We start from the raw sequence: 25,734 nt of genomic DNA on the forward strand, positions 1-25,734 counted from the left end.
TGAATAGATCAAATAGATGAAAATATCAGTAAAGATAAATATATTTTGAATAATACAGTTAACAAACTCAATCTAACGGACATATATAGGACCCCATAAAACAATTGGAGAATGCACATTCTTTTCATGCCATACAGATCCTTGTGAAATTTGACTACTTAATAGTCCACAACTTGTGTCAATACATTTTGAGGAATTGGAACTGCAATTTCTGACCACAATGCATTTAAAATGCAAATCAATTTGTAAAAAGATGATCATGAAAATCTTATACATTAGCAAACTTTAAAATAAACTGCAAAATTATTCACAGGTAAAAAAAGAAATCATAATGGGAAATTTAAAATACATAGAACTGAAAAATAAAAACAAATGCAACATATAAAAATTTTGGAGATTCAGCTATAGCAATGCATAGAGGGAAACTTATAATCTTAAATGGATAATTTAGAAAAGCCAAAAGACAGAAAATTAATGAGCTAATTTTATTTATTTATTTATTTATTTATTTTTTGGGCTGCATCGGGTCTTCGTTGTGGCACGCGGGATCTTCGTTGATGCAGGCGGGATCTTTTGTTGCAGCGCGCGGGTGTCTCTCTAGTTGTGGTGTGCAGGTTTTCTCTTCTCTAGTTGTAATGCGTGGGTTCCAGAGCGCGTGGGCTCTGCAGTTTGCAGAACACAGGCTCTAGTTGAGGCGTGCGAGCTCAGTAGTTGTGGCACGTGAGCTTAGTTGCCCCATGGCATGTAGGATCTTAGTTCCCCGACCAGGGATCGAACCTGTGTCCCCTGCGTTGGAAGGCAGATTCTTTGCCATTGGACCACCAGGGAAGTCCCCGTAAGTGGCTAATTTAAAAGTTATTAGTGTAACAACAGAATAAACCCAGGAGTAGTAGAAGTATGGAACTAATAAAGTAGAAATTAATGAAATAGAAAACAAAGGTAAAAAAAGAATCAAAAAGCAAAAAATTGGTTCTTTGAAATGACTAATAAAATTAACATACCTTTGGAAGATTAGTTTAAAAAAGGGAAAGGGTGCAAAAACACTATACTGGAAATAACTGGGACATAACACAAGGGGCAGCAGAGATTAGAAAGAAGTTAAGAGAAAAACTCATTTTTAAATAAATATAAATGAACAAATGCCTAGTAAAAAAGTAATTTACCAAAATTAACAAAAATTCCAAACCCAACACTGTGTATTCCTTTAAACACATGGAATTGGTAATTTCAAATGAGATTCTCGTAAAGAAAACAACTGCTCCAGATAATTTTGAGGACAAGTTCTAACAAACATTCAATGCAAACTCTTCTAGAGAATTGAATAAAAAAGCACATTTATTCATTCTATGGGATTTATTAAATTATTAATTTCAGAAGGTTGTAGTAACTATTAGAAAAATCAGCAAAGCATTTTGTTAATTCTTCCGTTAAATAATCCAGCAGTTCAGGGTAACTCTTGGGTTTATTGTAAGCTCTATCTGATTCGGTTTACATAACTGAACTTACCTCAGGTGTTTAGAGCCCAAGAGAATCCTGTTTTCAGTCTTCTTATTCATCCATGTTAATAGAAGTAATCGTCCCTTTTGTGAGGTGTACACTTTCCAGCAATCTGTGAGGCCATGGTGTTGTAGTATCTGCAAGCAGAGAGTTTGCAAAGTCCACAAACTCTTCCATGGGAATTACAGATGGAAGAACTTCTTCTTGTATTACCCATATCAGTTCGAATTTGCCCCAGTTTTTCCACTTAAATAATCTTATATAATATGCCTGAGTTGGTGTAATCCCTTCTCTCCCCAAATTCCAAGAATCTGAAATCTGGAACTCAACCTTTACCACTGAGTTTAAGAGGAATATATTTAATTGACATAAAGTATAATTCAGCCCTTTTCTCTCTCTGTTCTGCATGCTGCCATAGTTTGGACCTTGTGAAAATTTGTCCATTTATGATGCCTGAAAACTCCTCTCATTAATCCTTTCTGTGCCCTCTGATGCTCTTGCTGGGCTCCCAGGGGCTGTCTTTTTCTTTCATGATCAAATAAATGAACTCTGTCCTAGATGTTTATGAATCACAATTGCAGACTTCTTGTTGATTTGTCTATTTTCTCCCTTCTCTGAGTTTATCTTTTATTTCCAGTGGAAGCATCACTCCCAGCCTCTTGGGGAGGCTCTTTATTTCCAACAGCCCACAGAACCTTTCCTGTGTGGCATTATGCTAAAGGTATGGATTGGAGTAAGACACACTCAATTTGGACCTATAAAACTATCAAGTATCAGCGCAATTTATTCAACATGGCAATTTACTCAACATTTTTCTGCTCAGTTTTCTCATCTGTTAACTGGGAACAGTGATCCTACGTTGCAGGGATGAATGTTTGTGTCCCCCTAATAGTCATATGTTGAAACCCTACCCTTATACCCCAGCATGATGGTATTGGGAGGTAGTTAGGATTAGATGAGGTCATGAGGATGGAGCTAATCTCATGAATGGGATTAGTGTTCTTACATGACTCACGAGAGAGCTTGCTTCTCTCTGCTCTCTTCCATTCAGGATGTAACTAGAAGTCTGCCACCAGAGAGAGGGCTTTCACCAGAACTCAACCATACTGGCACCCTCATTTCAAACTTCCAGGCTCCAGAACTGTGAGAACTAAATTTTTGTTGTTTATAACCTACCCATTCTATGGTATTTCTGTTAAAGCAGCACAAACAGACTGAATCTAAGACAGTAATAATAGTAAGGTTAGAATGAAAGTAAGTGCTTAGCATTATGCTTAGAACTCAGTAAACATGTGCACGCTGATCATTATTATTATCAGAATTCCCATTCCCAAAGCCAAGACAAATCGATCTTCAAATTTTTTATTCTAATCTCTATTGATTATCTATTGATCTTACTCATTTAGGGGAAGGGCACATTTTTATTTATTTTTATTTTTAATTTTATTTTATTTTTGGCTGCACTATGCGGCATGGGGGATCTTTGTTCCCCAACCAGGGATGGAACCCAGGGTCCCTGCAATGGAAGCGCAGATTTTTTTTTTTTTTTAAGATTTATTTATTTTTGGCTGCATTGGGTCTTAGTTGCGGTACGCAGGCTCTCCGTTGTGGTGTGCGGGCTTCTCTCTAGTTGTGGCGTGCAGGCTCCAGGGTGTGTGGGCTCTGTAGTTTGCAGCATGCAGGCTCTAGTTGAGGTGTGCGAGCTCAGTAGCTGTGGCACGCGGGCTTAGTTGCCCCGGGCATGTGGGATCTTAGTTCCCCGACCAGAGATGGAACCCGTGTCGTCCCCTGCATTGTAAGGTGGATTCTTTACCACTGGACCACCAGGGAAGTCCCAAGGGCAAGTTTTTTTTTTTAATTAATTAACTTTATTTTTTTATTTTTGGCTGTGTTGGGTCTTCTTTGCTGCGCGCGGGCTTCTCTCTGGTTGCGGAGAGTGGGGCCACTCCTCGTTGCGGTGCACAGGCTTCTCATTGCAGTGGCTTCTCGTGTTGTGGAGCACAGGCTCTAGGCACACGGGCTTCAGTAGTTGTGGCGCGTGGGCTCAGTAGTTGTGGCTCGCAGGCTGTAGAGCACAGGCTCAGTAGTTGTGGCGCACGGGATTAGCTGCTCCGCGGCATGTGGGATCTTCCCGGACCAGAGCTCGAACCCATGTCCCCTGCATTGGTGGGCGGATTCTTAACCACTGCGCCACCAGGGAAGCCCCCAAGGGCAAGTTTTTAGATTTTAATATTTAAATACCCAGTGAGATATCTGGGAGCATGAACTGGGAACATAATTGTGATGATGGCTTGTGTCTCTAATTGCCTTTAATGTACTCATAGCCTTCCTGGATCCTGTATCGAGTCCTTGTGAAATATCTTATCTGTTAGTATGGCAATGTCTCTTGCTTTCAGGATCCTCAACAGTGAGTTGATATTTAAATCTTAGAAGGTCAGATGAGACCATTTTCTCTGTGATTTTTTCACAGATGTGCATAAGGCAGTTTTTCTTACACTTTCAGCCTCATTTGACCCCTTATCAGTGTTTGGCATATTTGTGAACTGAAAAATTTAGGTGAAAATTTTAAAAGATTCCTCACTAGTAAAAAGTAATATTCAAAATTTATGATGATAATTTCAGATTTTTAAGGATTGTATGCAATTTTTGTCAAGCCAGGGTCAGAGTGGATAACTTGAGTTATAGATCACATTGGTTTCTTTTCTTACTGTTTATTTCTAACTCAGTTAGAAAACCCAAACTCACAATGATAGGTGGCTAATAGCGGCAAGTGTTGGTTTTTCTTTCAGATAATTCTCGCTATTAGTTGGATAGATGTGGACCCCAATTTACAAACATCAACACCCCCCATCCCACAGCCATTTGCAGTAATCCTCTGCTACTCCTCTCATTAAGAGGTGAAATCTCCTCCATCCTCTACATAGTTTTCCCCTTCGAAATGCTCCGTGTTTTTTTTTTTGTTTTTTGTTTTGTTTTGTTTTGTTTTTTTGCAGTACGCGGGCCTCTCACTGTTGTGGCCTCTGCCGCTGCAGAGCACAGGCTCCGGACGCGCAGGCTCAGCGGCCATGGCTCACGGGCCTAGCCGCTCCGCGGCATGTGGGATCTTCGCGGACCGGGGCACGAACCCGTGTCCCCTGCATCAGCAGGCGGACTCTCAACCACTGCGCCACCAGGGAAGCCCGTTTGGAACGCAGCCTTTTCGCTCTAAGAATGTTCAAGCCGGCCATGTTGAGGAGAACCTAGGTGTCCCAGAGACAGCCCCAGTCATGCTCCCAGCCGACAGCCAGAACCGACTGCCAGCTATGTGAATAAGACCATTCTCAGAGTTATCCCCTGCCTGCCTCTCAAAATTTCGCTTTACGTCACTTCGCTTTTACGAAAGACGTACACCTAGAACTCACTTGTTTCCTCTAACCCAAAGAAATCCAAAGGGGATTTTGCTTTTAGCAAAAAAGGTGAAAAGTTAAACTAGCGTTCAGCCTTCATTTTGCAGCAGCCCTATACAGGTAGCACGCACCCCGAGCAGCAAGTGGGGCACGACCAAGCTCTCCCCCTGGGAGCTACACTCAGCATCTCAGCATTGAGCCTCCATATCTTTGAACTGTGTCTGTGCATTCTTTAGCAAGATGTGTCCTAAGGTAATTGCTTCTCTTCTTTATGCCGTTTTGGCTTACAAAAGGTTTCATAGGAACGCTTTGCTTTCTGATAGTGGGGAAACCTGCAGCCCAGCCCTTAGTCAGGCCATCCCAGGCAACACCAAACAGCTCAGAGACAAGCTGTCCCTGCTGAGGCCTGTCCAAATTGCAGAATTGTAAACAAATATGTGGTTATTGTTGTTTTAGGCCACTAAGGTTGGGGGCTATCCGTTATACAGAAGTAGAAAACTATTTTAGGGCTCCATCAGATGCCAGAACCGTAGCATGTCACACTCCACCATTGAAGTTTGAACGCGTTCATTTAGGGGAGGTGAGGTAAATGGATTCTTAATACATTCTTTGGTCACAGTAGACTCTGGAAGTGATTGATTCACTGTTGCAGCTTTTGAATGTGATTTAAAATAGGCTGAATAATACATCCTTGGTTTATCTCCCAGATATCTGAAGAATCATCAGGAGTTAGTGAAAATCTAAGGTCTTGGTGATTGAGCCAATAGCACACAATGCAGTTTTCTGAAGAAATCCTGATGTTTTACCTTCATCATTAAAAATCTAGATAATTGGTGCTTGAAGTTAGCTTCAGGTCAGTTTCAGATACAGTTTATGCTCCTGAGATTTCCTTGGATGCCACGTCCTGAACCCTTAGCTATTTATTCTACCTTAGCCACAACCAAAGCCACCCAACTCCACTGCAGCCCACGTGGTTCTGCTCCCTGGGTCAGACCAACCTCTCACTGGGAGGGCTGGGTCACCCCCCTTGCTGTGATCCTGCGTCCAGGCCAACCATCCCTGTGCCTGGGAGTTCTGGTGCCTCCTGTCACTTCTGGACCTGGACAAATACCATACCACAGGGCATGGGGGTCTACCTTCCCAGAGGTCACAAAGGGGCTTGTATTAATCAAGGTTCTCCAGAGAAACAGAAACAACAGGGTGTGTATGTGTGTGTGTGTGTGTGTGCGTGGGTATGTGTAAAACTGCCTACTATTCTCTCTGAATAAAATACAATGTGAATTGGCATTCAGGTGCAGCCTCTTTTATTTAAATATCATTCTTGTCACATACCTGTCTGGTGCTTTGTCAGTGCTGATCTCAACACACTTATGTCCTGTTAAGATTATGACTCACAGAACTTTGACCAAATGAATGATTAGCATGGGTTTTCAGGGATAAGGAGAACAAAAAGTCACCCAGAACTTCTCATGCACATATTATATCACAATATGCCAAGGGCTGATTTGTACCCCAATTCTCATCAGCGATTTCCTCCTCTGTGAAGTACTAGTATCCACAACGGATAGTAACTGCTCTTCCACCATGCGTGCCTTTGTTAGTAGCATCTACAATAGAGTCATTCATTAAAGGATTTGCCAATAGCTTTTTCAGTCTTCTCTCTGAATATGATTCTTGTCATTTGCTTTGCAACTATTGTTCAGCAATGCCATGACATGCACCTACTTTTAATGACTCATAAGAATGAACATAGGCATTGTTTTAATCTAGCAGCAAATTTTATTGTTTTCATATTGGAGAACATTATTTTCTGTTTGTTTTGGAATAGGACAGATGGTTGGTTCATATGAGTGGTCATGATGCTTTGTTTGAACATTGCACAAAGGATACAGTGCTACTATTTGACAAAGTTTGAAGGAGACAACATGCTGAGAACTAGAGAATAAACTGATGAATGACTATCATTCAATTTCAAAGATTTATCTTATTTCCTGTCTATACTTCTTATATTTGGTTACTTGTGGGAAATCAGTATACTCACAATTCACTTGTCGCAGCATGACTAGACTCACATTCTCTGTTTTAGATTCCTGATCATTTTTTACATTTATTTGGTTGTTCTCAATAATAGCATTTATATTATTATTTTCATTACTATATTTACACTTCAATGAACCATTTTTATTTTATTTATTTATTTAGCCACACTGTGCGTCTTGCAGGATCTCAGTTCCCCGACCAGGGATTGAACCCGGGGCACGACAGTGAAAGCCCTGAATCTTAACCACTAGGCCACCAAAGAACTCCCTCAATGAACCATTTTGAAACTATTGTTGCCTTGGACATAAAATATTACAGAGAATAATTTCAAAAGTGCAAACTCAGCAAATATAAACACTATTAAATGATATGAAAATATGTTCTCTGAGATAAATTATAGCATATTAATTGAATATAAGCTGAAGGATTGAAGTAGTCCTTGTAACATTTTTACAACTTTAAGAATGTAATAATTACCACACGTGAAATGAGATTCGCGGGAAAATCCTATGTAGTTATATTAATACATCTCACATTTTTAAATGTATGTGCAACCGTTTATGAGGCTTTGCTTGAGGCTTTATGGTGTGATGTTTCAGATACCCAAAGTTCTAAGACAGACCACCATGCAGAGACTTTAAAGTAGGTGTTCAAGAATCAATAGAACCGTCTACCATGATGGAGATGTTCTGCATCTGCGCTTTCCAAATGTTAACCTCTAGCCATCAAGTGGCTGTCGAGCACTTGGCATGACTGAATTTTTAATTTTATGCAATTTTTAGTTATTTATTTATTTTTATTTTTTTGGCTGCGCCACGTGGCTTGTGGGATCTTAGTTCCCCAACTAGGGATTGAACTCACGCCCTCAGCAGTGAAAGTGCAGAGTCCTAACCACTGGACCGCCAGGGAATTCTCAACTTTGATTCATTTAAATTGAAATATGGAGGACCACACAGAGTTAAGTGGCTCTTAAATCCTTCACCCACGCTGAGAGCACAGATGGGTTGAGAGAGAAAGGATTGGAGAGAGCTATGATATGGATTCCCCGAGTGCCACCAAAGAGTAGAGCTGGTGGGTAGGTGCTCCTCGCTCAAGCCTAGTGAAACAGGGAGTGGGCTGGCTAGCTGCTGACATACAAATAAACTTTAGTGGGGCTAAGGCTGCCTGTTTCCCAAGACCTAGATGTGAGAGAGAGGTGAGGGTACCTCTCCACACATACTGTCTGATAGGGTTTCCTGGGGGTGTGGGTGATGAGGGCCTAGCAGAGACTCTGAAAAAAATCACCAGGTTCCCATGGGCTACAGAAGGAGTGAGACAGACAGACCAGACAGACCTGAGATATGATTGCTCAGATCAAGGAAGCTACAAGTGAAAGATCTCTGATTGGGACTTCTCTGAAGAAACCATGGAAGTTACCCACAAAAGGAAAGAGTCAGCTTGAAACACCTGCCAGGACAAAGTCTTCAAGGCCGTTTAAGGTCATTCATATGAGAAGTTTCCTGGCTTCCTTACGTCTTCCTCTTGCTCACTCCCCTCTCCGCCTAGGGGGTCAGCAACCATGGTTAGCAAGCACGACAAGTGTAAGAGCCTAGACATTCCACTTCAACTAAAGGTGGTTTGCTGATGTCAAGTCATGGTAAGGATTTTTGTTTCCTAAAAGAGATCAGAAAAGGCGTGAGACTGCTTGAGTTCATTCAGAGGTAAAGGAGGGACTAGCTCCATCTAATCAATCTGAAAGGATTGTGAAAGGCAAAATTAAGTTGCTTTATGATTATAAGTGATGAGTCCAGCCTGTTCACTATACTAGGTATTTATGTGAACAAAACTGTTCCATCACTTTTCCCTCTGAAATTAATCACCAGAAAACCACTTGATGAAACGGCATATATTAGACATGGTTGGAGCCCCACCCAGATCCTCTTTACTGGGTTGTCCAACCCATCCTTCAGCTGCTGTGCGTGTTGGTGGCAAACCACTCACAGCTGCACCTTTCCCCAGAGAATTGTTCTAGTCCAGAGAGAACTAGCTCATCCAGAGATGCCTGGGAGGTTGTTAGCCACTTACCCTCAGCCAACCAGTAACTGATTGATGTGGGGAACAAAGCTCTTTGCCTCAAGGGGAGACTAACTCTGTGATGCAAGACACATTCCAAAGCTCCCCATGGGATCCGTGTGAAGCTAGACTCCAGCTGAACCTATGGTTTTGCTTAGCTTTTACTCCTGGCCTATCCGGTTACCCTTCTCCCTTGCAGGCTTCTCCAGAGAGCACTGCTCAATAAATGACTCACCAGTCCCATCTCAGGCTCTACTTCTAAGTAACCAGACCTAAGCCTTTTAAAGTTATTAATTGTGTTCATTCTTTTCATTGATTTGCCTACAAGTTCCCAGATTTATAAATTTTATTGTCCAGTAAAGTTTTTTTTTAAAAATTAGGGGACCAACATTGTGTCACCAACTTTTAGTTTTGCAAATAAAAATTAAGGGGAAAAAAACCTCTCTATGACAGACACCATTGGTAGGATATTAAAATCTCATGCTCTTCTTCCTTGTTTGTAGAATTCCAATTTTGTTCAGGTGTCTAGCAGCCAGGGGATTCAGGAAAATTGGGCTCCCCTTCTGCAACAAGGGGTGAATGTTGATTAGTATAAGCCAATTATGTAATCCCAACTCCCTTGCCAATGATTTGTTTAGGAGTGAGCCTTGACTTAGGTTTAGCCAGTGAGATATAATGCAGGATTTCTGGGAAAGGTTTTTCTTACTCATAAAAAGAGAGATACATGAAGAAAAAGTGCTCTTCATGGTAGGATTCAGGTTGTAGAGATTGAAGCTTGTACAATTTGGGGGACCTTTTTAAGGAAAAAGGTGTAAAATTGTCTTGCTTTTTCACAGTTTACAAAAATATAGGACCAGGTGAATGCATTGCTAGGGTCCTCTCCAGGACCTTGTAAGGAGCCTGTCAAAGTGATGGGTTCTAAAGCTTAAGCTTCTTTAGTTTCATGGTAAATCACCCCTGGCAGCCTTTCTTTTTTGGACATTGTTGTCTTCATGGGACAACTGGAACTGTTGCAGCCATCTTGGGACCATGAGGAAAGCCAGCTTAAGGGGACAAGCCAACACACAGCAGATGACACAGTCCAAGGATGAAAGGAACCTTGTTGGAATCACAGCACATGACTTTCCTTGGAACCCCTTTAAGTGCAAGCTTCTTGTATGAAAAATGATAAATATCTTTATTGTTTAGTCATTTTTCAATAATTTGTAGGCAAAAGCATCCAAAAGAAGACAACTAGCATCTACTCTCCATTGTTTCACACACATACACAAACACGTACACCCCTAAATATTTGGAAAGGAGATAATCTCAGAATATAGGATGGTCCTTTCCATCAAATTAGCTTTATGGAAAACTCAATTCATTATCCTCATTTTTCTAATTGGCTGTATGCCCAATGAAAATTTCACCATGGTATTTGGGAAGCAGTTGCCTAGACCAGTGCTACATGAAGTGTGGTCCGTGGGCTAGTGCCAGTCCATGAGCTGTTTGTTAACAGACTATAATGAGATAAGTACTGAAATTGAGAGTGGGAATTTAGAAACCTTTTAGACAATAATTCTGTTACAATTAATGAACCAATATTGATACATTATTATTATTAATAAAGTCTATACTCAGATTTTCTTAGTTTTCACTAATGTCTTTGTCTATTCCAGAATCCCACCCAGGACACCATTGTACATTTAGTTGTCACAATGCCTTAGATTCCTCTTGGCTGTTTTTGATGGCCTTGACAGTTTTGAGGAGAACTGGTCAGATATGCTGTTCAGTGTCCCTTAATTGAGATTTGTCTAATTTTTCTCTCATGATTAGTATGTTTTTGTTTTTTAATTTCATTTTTCTAGCACAGTAATCCAATTTTATTGTGTTTTACAAAATTATTGGTCTGCAACAGATTAGACAAAAACCTGGTCCCTCATCACAGGTAGTTTGAGCAGCACTGGTCTAAAGCACTACTGTTCCAGCCTTAGCATTTAAAATTCTCAAACAATTTCTCCTAATGAAACTACTGGTTTGCCTTTGGATACCATTCTGTTCTCTGAATCAAAGTGTTAGGGGTGGGGATTCTCAGTTTGAATCTTAAGAAAAGGTAAATTACCTTTTTAAAAGATTATTTCTTGGGCTATCTATAGTGTGTCAGCAGATGTTTGATGGCTTACAAAGCTTTTGAAAGAACACACACAAAAAAACTCTCAACTATGATGAAGATGAAATGTTTCTGAATCAAGATTGTAATAGAGAAGAACATATCTTTATGTTCTTCATAAAGTATTGATCTAACTCAGTATTCTAAGTATTTGATCTGTTTCTTTTACTTTAACCTTTGTATTCTATTGCTTTTGCTACAAGTTAAGAATTTTGCCTATAGCCTGAAATGTACAGGATAGACCATTCTCTAGGCTCTGACTTTTAAAGGTATAACACTTTTCCATTCACACAGAGAGAAAAAGTTGTAGATCAGAGAATAGCATTTGTCTTGTTGGAGGTTTACAGGAACATCATGACCTGACCTACGTGGACAGCAGCAAGAACAAAAGATTCTGACACCAAGAAGTTTGCAACAACGAAACCACATCCCCTCCCCTTTTATTTTTTTTTTTAAATTTTATTTATTTATTTTTGGCTGTGTTGGGTCTTCGTTGCTGTGCAAGGGCCTTCTCCAGTTGCGGCGAGCGGGGGCCACTCTTCATCGCGGTGCACAGGCTGGCCTCTCACTGTCGCGGCCTCTCTTGTTGCGGAGCACAGGCTCCAAACGCACAGGCTCAGTAGTTGTGGCTCACGGGCCCAGTTGCTCCACGGCATGTGGGATCCTCCCAGACCAGGGCTCGAACCCGTATCCCCTGCACTGGCAGGCAGATTCTCAGCCACTGTGCCACCAGGGAAGCCCCCCCTCCCCTTTTAGATTAAAACAAGCTTGAATTCTAACTCAGGTAAGATGGTTCTTTGGGACACTCACTAGTCCACCATCTTTTTGGCCTGTGGGCTTTCTGAATAAAGTCACTATTCCTTGCCCTAACACCTTGTCTCTCAATTTATTGGCTTGTTGTGCAGCAAGCAGTTCTGGGCAAGTGCAGCGAGCTTGGACTTGGTAAGAAGATCTTTACTCAATGGGTTTCTACTCAGTGCTCTGTGGTGACCTAAATGGGAAGGAAATCCAAAAAAGAGGGGATATATGTATACAAATGGCTGATTCACTTTGCTGTACAGCAGAAACTAACACCACATTGTAAAGCAACTATACTGCAATTAAAAAAACACAAAAAATAAAAAAAATTTAAAAACATACTATTTCCATCAGTTAAAAAAAAAAAAGGAAATCTTTATTCAAAGGGTTTCATACAATTTAAGCCAGAAGCCCTAGACATATCATACAAACTAGAATATAGTCATAGTGACTATTCATCTACATTCTGCTTTGTTTTGCGTTGCCATTAGGTGTTTTGTTTTTGTTTTTCTTTCTCTTCTTTCTTCATTTCAGTATAGCAAGCACCGTGAGCATTGACGGCCAAACTTTCTCCATTATATCACATTCCTCAGCAGGTTATCACTGTCATATTCATTTTTTTCATGTCTCCTCTGATATATTCATGTTGATGACATAAGGAGTCCCCTAAACCTTGCTGCTTTGGGGATTCTGTCTTTGATCCGCGTGTCTAGAATCCTTGTATAATGAACCTGCTTTGGGCTTTGATGATAAAAGCTTCACACGGTATGTGTTTCCTCTCTGGAACTCGATTTTTCCAGTTGCAAGATGTGTTTTAAACAGTGTATATAAACCATTGTATGCCACTTCCTTTTTTTTTTATTTTTGTAGTTCACGAAATTATAGGCAGGTTTTTTTTTCCTGTGTTTAACGTAACAGCCTTTACATTTTGGTTTAGATCTCCTTTTTGCTTTTGAAGCTTTTGACTTCATTTTGAAAAGCTGGTTCTTATTTCTTGCCTCACTCATTATGATGGACACAGCCACGAGCTTGAGTTCATTTTTGTTGGTTGTCCAATAAGTCAATTGAGTAGCCATGGAGGTTTTTCAAAAACAGTTTGCCTTAAGGCTTTTGACTCTCATTTAAAAACTGTGGTAAGACTTTCCTTGCCTCACATCTTGACCTTTACATAACAGTTGCCGACACAGAAAGATGAAGAAAAGCACACTTAAGACTATCTTTTCATTAATTCAGTGATGTTCACCTGTGAGATACTACTCCTGCCCCAGCATTGCTGGGCTTGCTTCAGAGGTAAACTGCTCCTGTTTATCGTGGGAAACGTGGGTATATTTTTAAATGTCGGGTCAGAGCCATTTTTTTCCTAAGTATGTTTCTTTAGAACCATTTTATTTTCTTGCTACAATTTTGTCTCTATTTGCCTCTGATCTGGAACTCTGACTTTCAGATGTCTGTTATGATTGGTTTCTTTATTTCCTTTCCTGTCTCATTTTAAACAACTCAAGGAAAGACAAATTATATATTCTTCTGTAGGTCTGCTAAGCCAAATGTGATTTTGCCACAGGGTTGTCTGTTCATTTGCTCATTTATTTATCCGCATAGTCAAAACATGTTTGGAGAGAGCTTGTTGTGGGGCAATGCTAGTGTGATGTATTAGAGATATAGTGGTGAAGACAGACAAAACCTCTGATAAGAAACTTTTGATGTAGTGGGAAAGAGACACATTAAATACATATATACGTACATAATTAAAGATGAAATTCTGACCAAGGCTGTGCAGAATAAGTACAAATGCAATTACCCTAGTTTTGTGCTTAGAGATGGGGGGGGGCAGTAAAGGCTTTCCTTCCCTAAAGAAGTGACATTTAGACTGAGACTTGAGGGATAAGGGAAGCTGATCAGTGGAGGTGGAATGAAAGACCTTTCTACAATGAACCATACGCTGGACAAGTCTGATTTTCTTTGCTTTTTTTCTTTACCCTGGAAGAATTCACTCATTCAAATAATATTGAGAATCTACTATGTGCCAGGCAGAGATAAAAACGTGTTGTGAAAAGAATGTTGTATTAAATACTTTTTAATGGTAAAGAGAAATTCACTCATAGTTCTGAGATTGGTTTGGTCTCTAGAGTTCATTTCTCCTCTTCTTTATTTCAGCAGTAGATTAAGAAGATACTTAAAAGCACTAAGGATAGAGGGGTGGATTATAATAGTATCTTATTAATAATAAAGAAATAATTGTGAACTCATCAATAATCCTTTCTGGGTTTCAGTTCCTTCATCTTTAACATGATGAGCTGAACTAGATACTGTGCAAGGCTTCTTTCAGCTTCAAGTTTTGGTTAAGAGCCACTAGCTTTCAGTATTTGTCTGTGAGAAATAATTCTGACAGCATTATTACTTGGCATGTTTTGCATGATATATACAAAAGAATTACTTCTATGAATATAGTTTTGAATTATATGAAGATGTTTTCAAAATTTTATTTTAATTTAGCTGTCAGTAAGTTTCTTATCATTATCTATTTCTGTTTCAATTCACCAAATATACTATTGCTTGGAAACTTGTACTCAAGGAGCACTAAACTAATCAAGTGTATATTCAAGCAAGTGTAATCAGTTATGTAGTTAATTATGTATATAGGCACTTCCGGGAAGATGGCGGAAGAGTAAGACGTGGAGACCACCTTCCTCCCCACAGATACACCAGAAATACATCTACGTGTGGAACAACTCCTACGGAGCACCTACTGAACGCTGGCAGAAGACCTCAGACCTCCCAAAAGGCAAGGAACCCCCCCACATACCTGGTTAGGGCAAAAGAAAAAAATAAACAGAGACAAAAGGATAGGGACGGGTCCTGCACCAGCGGGAGGGATCTGTGAAGGAGGAAAAGTGTCCACACACTAGGAAGCCCCTTCGCGGGCAAGGACTGCGAATGGCGGAGTGGGGGAGCTTCGGAGCCGCGGAGGAGAGCACAGCAACAGGGGTGCGGAGGGCAAAGCGGCGAGATTCCAGCGCAGAGCATCGGGGCCGACCGGCACTCACCAGCCCGAGAGGCTTGTCTGCTCGCCTGCTGGGGCGGGCGGAACTGGGAGCTGAGGCTCTGGCTTCGGTCGGAGCACCGGGAGAGGACTGGGGTTGGCAGCGTGAACACAGCCTGCAGGAGATAGTGCGCCACGGCTGGCCGGGAGGGAGTCCGGGGAAAAGTCTGGACCTGCCGAAGAGGCAAGAGACTTTTTCTTCCCTCTTTGTTTCCTGGTGCGCGAGGAGAGGGGATTAAGAACGCTGCTTAAGAGAGCTCCAGAGATGGGCGCGAGCCGCGGCTAAAAGCGCGGACCCCAGAGACGGGCGCGAGCCGCGGCTAAAAGTGCGGACCCCAGAGACAGACATGAGACGCTAAGGACGCTGCTGCCGCCACCAAGAAGCCTGTGTGCGAACACAGGTCACTATCCACACACCCCTTCCGGGGAGCCTGTGCAGCCCGCCACTGCCAGGGTCCCGGGATCCAGGGACAACTCCCCCGGGAGAACGCACGGCGCGCCTCAGGCTGGCAACGTCACGCTGGCCTCTGCCGCCGCAGGCCCGCCCCGCACTCTGTGACCCTCCCTACCCCCGGCCTGAGTGAGCCAGAGCCTCCGAATCAGCGGCTCCTTTACCCCGTCCTGTCTGAGCAAAGAACAGACGCCCTCCGGCGACCTACACGCACAGGCGGGGCCAAATCCAAAGCTGAGCCCCTGGGAGCGGTGAGAACAAAGAGGAGAAAGGGAAATCTCTCCCAGCAGCCTCAGAAGCAGCGGATTAAAGCTCCACAATCAACTTGATGTACCCTGCATCTGTGGAATACATGAATAGACAACGAATCATCCCAAATTAAGGAGCGGTGTGGATGAAAGGCTCTTGGTGCTGCAGCCAGGAGTTAGTGCTGTGCCTCTGAGGTGGGAGAGCCAACTTCAGGACACTGGTCCACAAGAGGCCTCCCAGCTGCACATAATATCAAATGGCGAAAATCTCCCAGAGATCTCCATCTCAACGCCAGCACCCAGCTTCACTCAACGATCAGCAAGCTACAGTGCTGGACATCCTATGCCAAACAACTAGCAAGACAGGAACACAACCCCACCCATTAGCAGAGAGGCTGCCCAAAATCATAATAAGTCTACAGACACCCCAAAACACACCACCAGACATGGACCTGCCCACCAGAAAGACAAGATCCAGCCTCATCCACCAGAACACAGGCACTAGTACCCTCCACCAGGAAGCCTACACAACCCACTGAACCAACCTTAGCCACTGGGGACAGACACAAAAAACAACAGGAACTACGAACCTTCAGCCTGCAAAAAGGAGACCCCAAACACAGTAAGATAAGCAAAATGAGAAGACAGAGAAACACACAGCAGATGAAGGAGCAAGATAAAAACCCACCAGACCTAACAAATGAAGAGGAAATAGGCAGTCTACCTGAAAAAGAATTCAGAATAATGGTAGTAAAGATGATCCAAAATCTTGGAAATAGAATAGACAAAATGCAAGAAACAGTTAACAAGGACCTAGAAAAACTACAGAAGAAACAAACAATGATGAACAACACAATAAATGAAATGAAAAATACTGTAGATGGGATCAATAGCAGAATAACTGAGGCAGAAGAACGGATAAGTGACCTGGAAGATAAAATAGTGGAAATAACTACTGCAGAGCAGAATAAAGAAAAAAGAATGAAAAGAACTGAGGACAGTCTCAGAGACCTCTGGGACAACATTAAACGCACCAACATTCGAATTATAGGGGTTGCAGAAGAAGAAGAGAAAAAGAAAGGGACTGAGAAAATATTTGAAGAGATTATAGTTGAAAACTTCCCTAATATGGGAAAGGAAATAGTTAATCAAGTCCAGGAAGCAGAGAGAGTTCCATACAGGATAAATCCAAGGAGAAATATGCCAAGACACGTATTAATCAAACTATCAAAAATTAAATACAAAGAAAGCATATTAAAAGCAGCAAGGGAAAAACAACAAATAACACACAAGGGAATCCCCATAAGGTTAACAGCTGATCTTTCAGCAGAAACTCTGCAAGCCAGAAGGGAGTGGCAGGACATATTGAAAGTGTTGAAGGAGAAAAACCTGCAACCAAGATTACTCTACCCAGCAAGGATCTCATTCAGATTTGATGGAGAAATTAAAACCTTTACAGACAAGCAAAAGCTGAGAGAGTTCAGCACCACCAAACCAGCTCTACAACAACTGCTAAAGGAACTTCTCTAGGCAAGAAACACAAAAGAAGGAAAAGTCCTACAATAACGAACCCAAAACAATTAAGAAAATGGGAATGGGAACACACATATCGATAATTACCTTAAATGTAAATGGACTAAATGCTCCCACCAAAAGACACAGATTGGCTGAATGGATACGAAAACAAGACCCATATATTTGCTGTCTACAAGAGACCCACTTCAGACCTAGAGACACATACAGACTGAAAGTTAGGGGATGGAAAAAGGTATTTCATGCAAATGGATACCAAAAGAAAGCTGGAGTAGCAATTCTCATATCAGACAAAATAGACTTTAAAATAAAGACTATTAGAAGAGACAAAGAAGGACACTACATAATGATCAAGGGATCGATCCAAGAAGAAGGTATAACAATTGTAAATATTTATGCACCCAACATAGGAGCACGTCAATACATAAGGCAAATACTAACAGCCATAAAAGGGGAAATTGACACTAACACATTCATAGTAGGGGACTTTAACACCCCACTTTCACCAATGGACAGATCATCCAAAATGAAAATAAATAAGGAAACACAAGCTTTAAATGATATATTAAACAAGATGGACTTAATTGATATTTATAGGACATTCCATCCGAAAACAACAGAATACACAGTATTCTCAAGTGCTCATGGAACATTCTCCAGGATAGATCATATCTTGGGTCACAAATCAAGCCTTGGTAAATTTAAGAAAATTGAAATTGTATCAAGTATCTTTTCTGACCACAATGCTATGGGACTAGATATCAATTACAGGAAAAGATCTGTAAAAAATACAAACACATGGAGGCTAAACAATACACTACTTAATAACGAAGTGATCACTGAAGAAATCAAAGAGGAAATCAAAAAATACCTAGAAACAAATGACAATGGAGACACGATGACTCAAAATCTATGGGATGCAGCAAAAGCAGTTCTAAGAGGGAAGTTTATAGCAATACAATCCTACCTTAAGAAACAGGAAACATCTCGAATAAACAACCTAACCTTGAACCTAAAGCAATTAGAGAAAGAAGAACAAAAAAACCCCCAAAGTTAGAAGAAGAAAAGAAATCATAAAAATCAGATCAGAAATAAACAAAAAAGAAATGAAGGAAACGATAGCAAAGATCAATAAAACTAAAAGCTGGTTCTTTGAAAGGATAAACAAAATTGATAAACCATTAGCCAGACTCATCATGAAAAAAAGAGAGAAGACCCAAATCAATAGAATTAGAAATGAAAAAGGAGAAGTAACAACTGACACTGCAGAAGTACAAAAGATCATGAGAGATTACTACAAGCAGCTCTATGCCAATAAAATGGACAACCTGGAAGAAATGGACAAATTCTTAGAAAGGCACAACCTGCCAAGACTAAATCAGGAAGAAATAGAAAATATGAACAGACCAATCACAAGCACTGAAATTGCAACTGTGATTAAAAATCTTCCAACAAGCAAAAGTCCAGGACCAGATGGCTTCACAGGTGAATTCTATCAAACATTTAGAGAAGAGCTAACACCTATCCTTCTCAAACTCTTCCAAAATATAGCAGAGGGAGGAACACTCCCAAACTCATTCTAGGAGGCCACCATCACCCTGATACCAAAACCAGACAAGGATGTCACAAAGAAAGAAAACTACAGGCCAATATCAGTGATGAACATAGATGCAAAAATCCTCAACAAAATACTGGCAAACAGAATCCAACAGCACATTAAAAGGATCATACACCATGATCAAGTGGGGTTTATTCCAGGAATGCAAGGATTCTTCAATATATGCAAATCAATCAACGTGATACACCATATTAACAAATTGAAGGAGAAAAACCATATGATCATCCCAATAGATGCAGAGAAAGCTTTTGACAAAATTCAACACCCATTTATGATAAAAACCCTGCAGAAAGTAGGCATAGAGGGAACTTTCCTCAACATAATAAAGGCCGTATATGACAAACCCACAGCCAACATCATCCTCAATGGTGAAAAACTGAAAGCATTTCCACTAAGATCAGGAACAAGACAAGGTTGCCCACTCTCACCACTCTTATTCAACATAGTTTTGGAAGTTTTAGCCACAGCAATCAGAGAAGAAAAGGAAATAAAAGGAATCCAAATCAGAAAAGAAGAAGTAAAGCTGTCACTGTTTGCAGATGACATTATACTATACATAGAGAATCCTAAAGATGTTACCAGAAAACTACTAGAGCTAATCAATGAATTTGGTAAAGTAGCAGGATACAAAAATAATGCACAGAAATCTCTGGCTTTCCTATACACTAAGGATGAAAAATCTGAAAGTGAAATCAAGAAAACACTCCCATTTACCATTGCAACAAAAAGAATAAAATAGGAATAAATCTACCTAAGGAGACAAAAGACCTGTATGCAGAAAATTATAAGACACTGATGAAAGAAATTAAAGATGATACAAATAGATGGAGAGATATACCATGTTCTTGGAATGGAAGAAGCAACATTGTGAAAATGACTCTACTACCCAAAGCAATCTACAGATTCAATGCAATCCCTATCAAACTACCACTGGCATTTTTCACAGAACTAGAACAAAAAATTTCACAATTTGTATGGAAACACAAAAGGCCCCGAATAGCCAAAGCAATCTTGAGAACGAAAAAAGGAACTGGAGGAATCAGGCTTCCTGACTTCAGACTATACTACAAAGCTACAGTAATCAAGACAGTATGGTACTGGCACAAAAACAGAAAGATAGATCAATGGAACAGGATAGAAAGCCCAGAGATAAACCCACACACATATGGTCACCTTAGCTTTGATAAAGGAGGCAGGAATGTACAGTGGAGAAAGGACAGCCTCTTCAATAAGTGGTGCTGGGAAAACTGGACAGGTACATGTAAAAGTATGAGATTAGATCACTCCCTAACACCATACACAAAAATAAGCTCAAAATGGATTAAAGACCTAAATGTAAGGCCTTAAACTATCAAACTCTTAGAGGAAAACATAGGCAGAACACTCTATGACATAAATCACAGCAAGGTCCTTTTTGACCCACCTCCTAGAGAAATGGAAATAAAAACAAAAATAAACAAATGGGACCTAATGAAACTTAAAAGCTTTTGCGCAGCAAAGGAAACCATAAAGAAGACCAAAAGACAACCCTCAGAATGGGAGAAAATATTTGCAGATGAAGCAACTGACGAAGGATTAATCTCCAAAATTTATAAGCAGTTCATGCAGCTTAATAACAAAAAAACAAACAACCCAATCCAAAAATGGGCAGAAAACCTAAATAGACATTTCTCCAAAGAAGATATACAGACTGCGAACAAACACATGAAAGAATGCTCAACATCACTAATCCTTAGAAGAAATGCAAATCAAAACTACAATGAGATATCATCTCACACCAGTCAGAATGGCCATCATCAAAAAATCTAGAAACAATGCTGGAGAGGGTGTGGAGAAAAGGGAACCCTCTTACACTGTTGGTGCGAATGTAAATTGATACAGCCACTGTGGAGAACAGTATGGAGGTTCCTTGAAAAACTACAAATAGAACTACCATATGACCCAGCAATCCCACTACTGGGCATATACCCTGAGAAAACCATAATTCAAAAAGAGTCATGTATCAAAATGTTCATTGCAGCTCTATTTACAATAGACCGGTGATGGAAACAACCAAAGTGTCCATCATCAGATGAATGGATAAAGAAGATGTGGCACATATATACAATGGAATATTACTCAGCCATAAAAAGAGACGAAATTGAGCTATTTGTAATTAGGTGGATAGACCTAGAGTCTGTCATACAGAGTGAAGTAAGTCAGAAAGAGAGAGACAAATACCGTATGCTAACACATATATATGGAATTTAAGAAAAAAAAAATGTCATGAAAAACCTAGGGGTGAAACAGGAATAAAGACACAGACTTACTAGAGAATGGACTTGAGGCTATGGGGAGGGGGAAGGGTAAGCTGTGACAAAGCGAGAGAGAGGCATGGACATGTATACACTACCAAACGTAAGGTAGATAGCTAGTGGGAAGCAGCCGCATAGCACAGGGAGATCAGCTCGGTGCTTTGTGACCGCCTGGAGGGGTGGGATAGGGAGGGTGGGAGGGAGGGAAACGCAAGCGGGAAGAGATATGGGAACATATGTATATATATATAACTGATTCATTTTGTTGTGAAGCTGAAACTAACATACCATTGTAAAGCAATTATATTCCAATAAAGATGTTAAAAAAATTATGTATATAAATTTCTTTTTGAATCCATTGCTGTTTAAACCTTGAGATTTAAAATGGTTATTTGGAACTGGAAAGCAAAATTTAATGCCAGGCTTTAGACATTTTCCCCTTCCTGCTCAATTGCAGAAATTACAAGATACCAAATCTTGGCTTCTTAGTACAGTTATAAAATGTTACACTTTCCATATAATCCTTTGTGTATGTGCACACATATATACACATATATTGTTTGAAGGGATATGTAGATACCATTTAATGTATTACAGTTTTGGCCAGAAACAAAGCCTCTTCAAAAGCCTCTGCAACAGACAGAGAGTGCTGTAGCATTTTGCCAATTTTAAACCTGCTTCTATTTCTCTTCTGATTTCTGGCTGAAACACGAGCCACCTTTATCTCTGCATAGATGTCACCAACCCAGCTGCTCGCTCATCAAATTAATTAATAAAGATTCCAAATGAGTCATAATTTCATCTAAGGAGTAATTTTGGCAAGAGTTACTCCTTGATGACTTGGCTGAACTCTCTTGCTTCTCTTTATCCAAAGAGAATATTAGTCTTAGAGTCCTGGCCTCATTCCTGCAATGTATCCCTGTGGACCACCACCTGCCATTGGGTAGGATGGGAGGTTTCTCTACCCACTCTAAAGATGGCAACACAGCGAAGAAAACCCCTACTATACTCACAAGGGAAAAATAAAACTAATAACTGCTTAGGTGGGAAATAGGTTTGGGGCCTGATAAGTCAGGATTAGAATACAATTTTCATCTGTTAATTGCTTTATAACTTCAGTATCCCCGTCTAAAAATGGGGTAATGATACTGCAATCCACATGCAAGTAGTCCTTGTTGGTTGCCCCATGCTTTCTTAAGATCCATTCAGTATATTGACATTTCTGGGAAAAAATAAAGCAAAATCCACATTGAAAAGTGATGAAGGCCTATGAGGTTACTCAAGAAGTGAGGGGATTACATTGCACAACACCCAGCAAGGGTCTTTAAAACTCCTCTTTAAACACTTACTTTCCCCTAGGTTTCAGTACCTATATCAATATTCATGTGCATTAGTTAGGGTAGTGATAAGTTACCATAACAAAGAGTCCCAAAATGCATTGGTCTAAAGAAAAAAAGTTTTTTTCTCTGTCTTGCAACAGCTAGGATGTAAATCATCCAGGTGAGCAGTGCAGCTCTGCTTCCTTGTTATTCAAGAACCCAGGTTCTTTCTAAAGCCCTTCATTGACAACATCTGCATAATAAAAGATGGATTCCAGATGGAGGGAAGAGAAAAGAGGGTGTGGAGGAGGCACAACTCTGTCTGAAGACCCAGGCTCATAAACGTATATTTCACTTCTGCTAACATTTTATCATTAAGTTGTTAACAACTTAATCACTTGACCACACCTACTGTAGCAGTTTGCAAATTGGCTGCAATTCTTAACCCTGCCCCGTACTCAACCCTTTTCATTGTGACTCTACAGCTCCTCTGATCAAGAGGCAGAGTTTGGTTCTCTTCCTCTTGAATCTGGCCTGGACTTGTGATTTATTTTTGCTGGTAGATGATGGCAAAAGCGATGCTGTGGCAGTTCATAGTCTAGATTTTAAATGCCTTCTACTTTCTCTCATGGAGTCCTTTCCATCTGCCATGTGAAAAATTGAACAAATCCATGTGAAAAAATCCAACTAGCCTGATGGAGGATGAGAGACCACGGAGCAGAGATGAGCCACTCCAGCTGAGCCCAGCCCACATCACTGACCCACAGAATTATGAACTAAATAAATGGTTATTTGTTGAAAGTTGGGTACTCTGGGAAGCAGATGCTGAGATGGAGTCAGGAATACAAAATACCTATGAGGACGTCCCTGGTGGTGCAGTGGTTAAGAATCTGCCTGCCAATGCAGGGGACATGGGTTCGAGCCCTAGTCTGGGAAGATCCCACAGGCCATGGAGCAACAAAGCCCGTGCGCCACAGCTACTGAGCCTGCGCTCTAGAGTCCACAAGCCACAACTACTGAAGCCTGCGTGCCTAGAACCTGTGCTCCACAACAAGAGAAGCCACCACAACGAGAAGCCCACCACGCTGCAACAAAGAGTAGCCCCTGTTCTCCACAACTAGAGAAAGCCCATGCACAGCAACGAAGATCCAAAGCAGCCAAAAATAAATAAATTTAAAAAACCATGAAAGGAAAAGGGAGCAGGGTTTGGCAGGGGGGCCATCAGAGCATGATGTTCCTAACAAGGCTCCATCCGCCCAGTAAGGAGCTCCAGAGCAATGACTGCCCATTAGGGGAGTCCTGCATTGGACAGAAATGGCTAGACCTTTGTACCAGTGCCTTGCTCAGTCACCGGCTAGGTGCTACCCTGAGAAGAGAATGGCCTCAGTGTGAAAGCTGTCAGCTAATTCCACTTCTTGCTATCAAGCGGTGAGTCCTCACTCAAAGAAGAATCTGAATGGTGCATCTTCACATATGCCACACTGTTTTAAACCACCAAGTTTTAGGGTTGTTTGTTATGCAGCAAAAGCTAACTGATTCACATAACTGCAAGGGAGGCTGGGAAATATTATTGAGCTGGGCAGCAAACAAAGGCATCACCCTTTTTAGAAAAGAGTGTGAGTGTAGGCATGAGTGCAGGTGTACACAAATGCTTATAAATCAATGTTTACCCTTTATTAGCTATCTTATGTGATTTATGTAGTTGTGAAAATTAGAGCTAATATATATAAAGTATCTAGTAAAGTGCTCAGAGGTGGATCCAGGTTTTGTGGGGCCAGAAGCTTATATAATTTGCAGGTCTCTTTTCAAAGAAAAAGAATACAAAATTACAAAACCAAAATTAAGTTCAAGACCTTGGATAGGTCCTTTGTAAATGAGAGCCTGTCATTAGCTTTATAGTAAACCTGCTCCTGATGATGCCTGACAGGTGATAAATGTTATAAAGTGTATGTTATTATTTGTCCAGTGAAAATAAAATCACATAGCCATTAATTTATTGGTAGTCAGCATTTGCACAAACAAGGTGTCATCAGGTTCGCTTAGGTGCAAATTCCATACCAACTTCAATTTCCTTCTAGGGGGTCCTTATCATAGGCAAAGGCCACTCATTCTTTTGTCTTTCCATCCTATGAACCTGTGAAAGGGGAATCTGTAGCCTTGTGAAGCAGAGTCAGGCTTTCACTCTAGAAGCTGAAAATATCAGAAATGCACTTCCTGAGCCTCTCTTTCAGCCAAGACAGTGCCAATCAACCAGGCACATGACCTAGACCTTGAAATGAAAATAACTGTGAGGAAGGAGCCCAGCCGAAAGCTGTCTGGTAGCTGTTTGGACACACAGGTGCAGTGTCTCTGGCAACAGTGCCCAGTGTCAGATGTCCAGTGTTGGTGGGGCAGAGGTGCAAGTTACAGTGGCTGTACCTAGGGGCAGCACCAGTGAGTATAGATCCTGACCTGGGTTCACAGCCTCCCCCAAATTCCATGAGATGTCCAAAATCTTTTCAATAGATTTCCTTTCCTGCTTAAATTAGCCAGAGCAGTTTTCTCCTGCTTGTGGCTGAAACCCTGACTGACATATTATACATGGGTTTTTAATTTCAGCCCACACAACTGGGGAGCAGGAAATGTTCCCTTTCACTTTGGGAGAATTCTTACATCTGGAGATGCTGTGGAAAGAAGACTGCGCTTACATGAGAATCCGTTGAAAAGCACTTTCCTCGAGTCAGATTACTCATTTGATGTCTTCTGTCATTTACTTGCTATATGACCTTGGGCCACATAAGAAACTCAGTTTTTAAAATGTCTCTAAAATGTCACTTATAATGCATACACCTGTGGTTGGTGTAAGGCTTAAATGTGATAGCATATGTGAAAGTGATCTTTAAATTGTTATGGAGTTAAATTTATTTTTAAATATAAAAAAATCTACCAAGGGCTTCCCTGGTGGCGCAGGGGTTAAGAATCCACCTGCCAATGCAGGGAACACGGGTTCGAGCCCTGGTCTGGGAAGATCCCACATGCCGCAGAGCAACTAAGCCTGTGCGCCACAACTACTGATGCCCACGCGCCTAGAGCCCGTGCTCCTCAACGAAGAGTAGCCACCGCTCGCTGCAACTAGAGAAAGCCCACGGCGCAGCAACAAAGACCCGACACAGACAAAAATAAATAAATAAATAAGTTTATTTTAAAAAAATCTACCAAGCTCTTGCTCTAAAACTGATACACTAATTCCTCCTTTGGATAGTTTGGATAGTAACGAAAGTCAGTTTGTGAGCTTATACACATTCTTCACATAATCTGAGCTTGTTCCAT

The 25,734-nt window shown here is 40.9% G+C and overlaps 1 protein-coding gene across 1 annotated transcript in view; it reads right to left on the reverse strand.

Annotated features, from left to right (window-relative positions):
• The window catches only part of LOC125963474 (collagen alpha-1(I) chain-like), a 77,252-nt gene continuing 51,518 nt past the window's right edge, over window positions 1–25,734 (reverse strand). Inside the window, exon 4 of the mRNA XM_049705859.1 lies at window positions 1–1,634. The gene's annotated coding sequence lies outside the window, so the exon portion shown is untranslated. The remainder of the gene's footprint in view (window positions 1,635–25,734) is intronic.

This window comes from Orcinus orca, chromosome 2 (assembly GCF_937001465.1).
Source record: "Orcinus orca chromosome 2, mOrcOrc1.1, whole genome shotgun sequence".
Classification (NCBI taxonomy): domain Eukaryota; kingdom Metazoa; phylum Chordata; class Mammalia; order Artiodactyla; family Delphinidae; genus Orcinus; species Orcinus orca.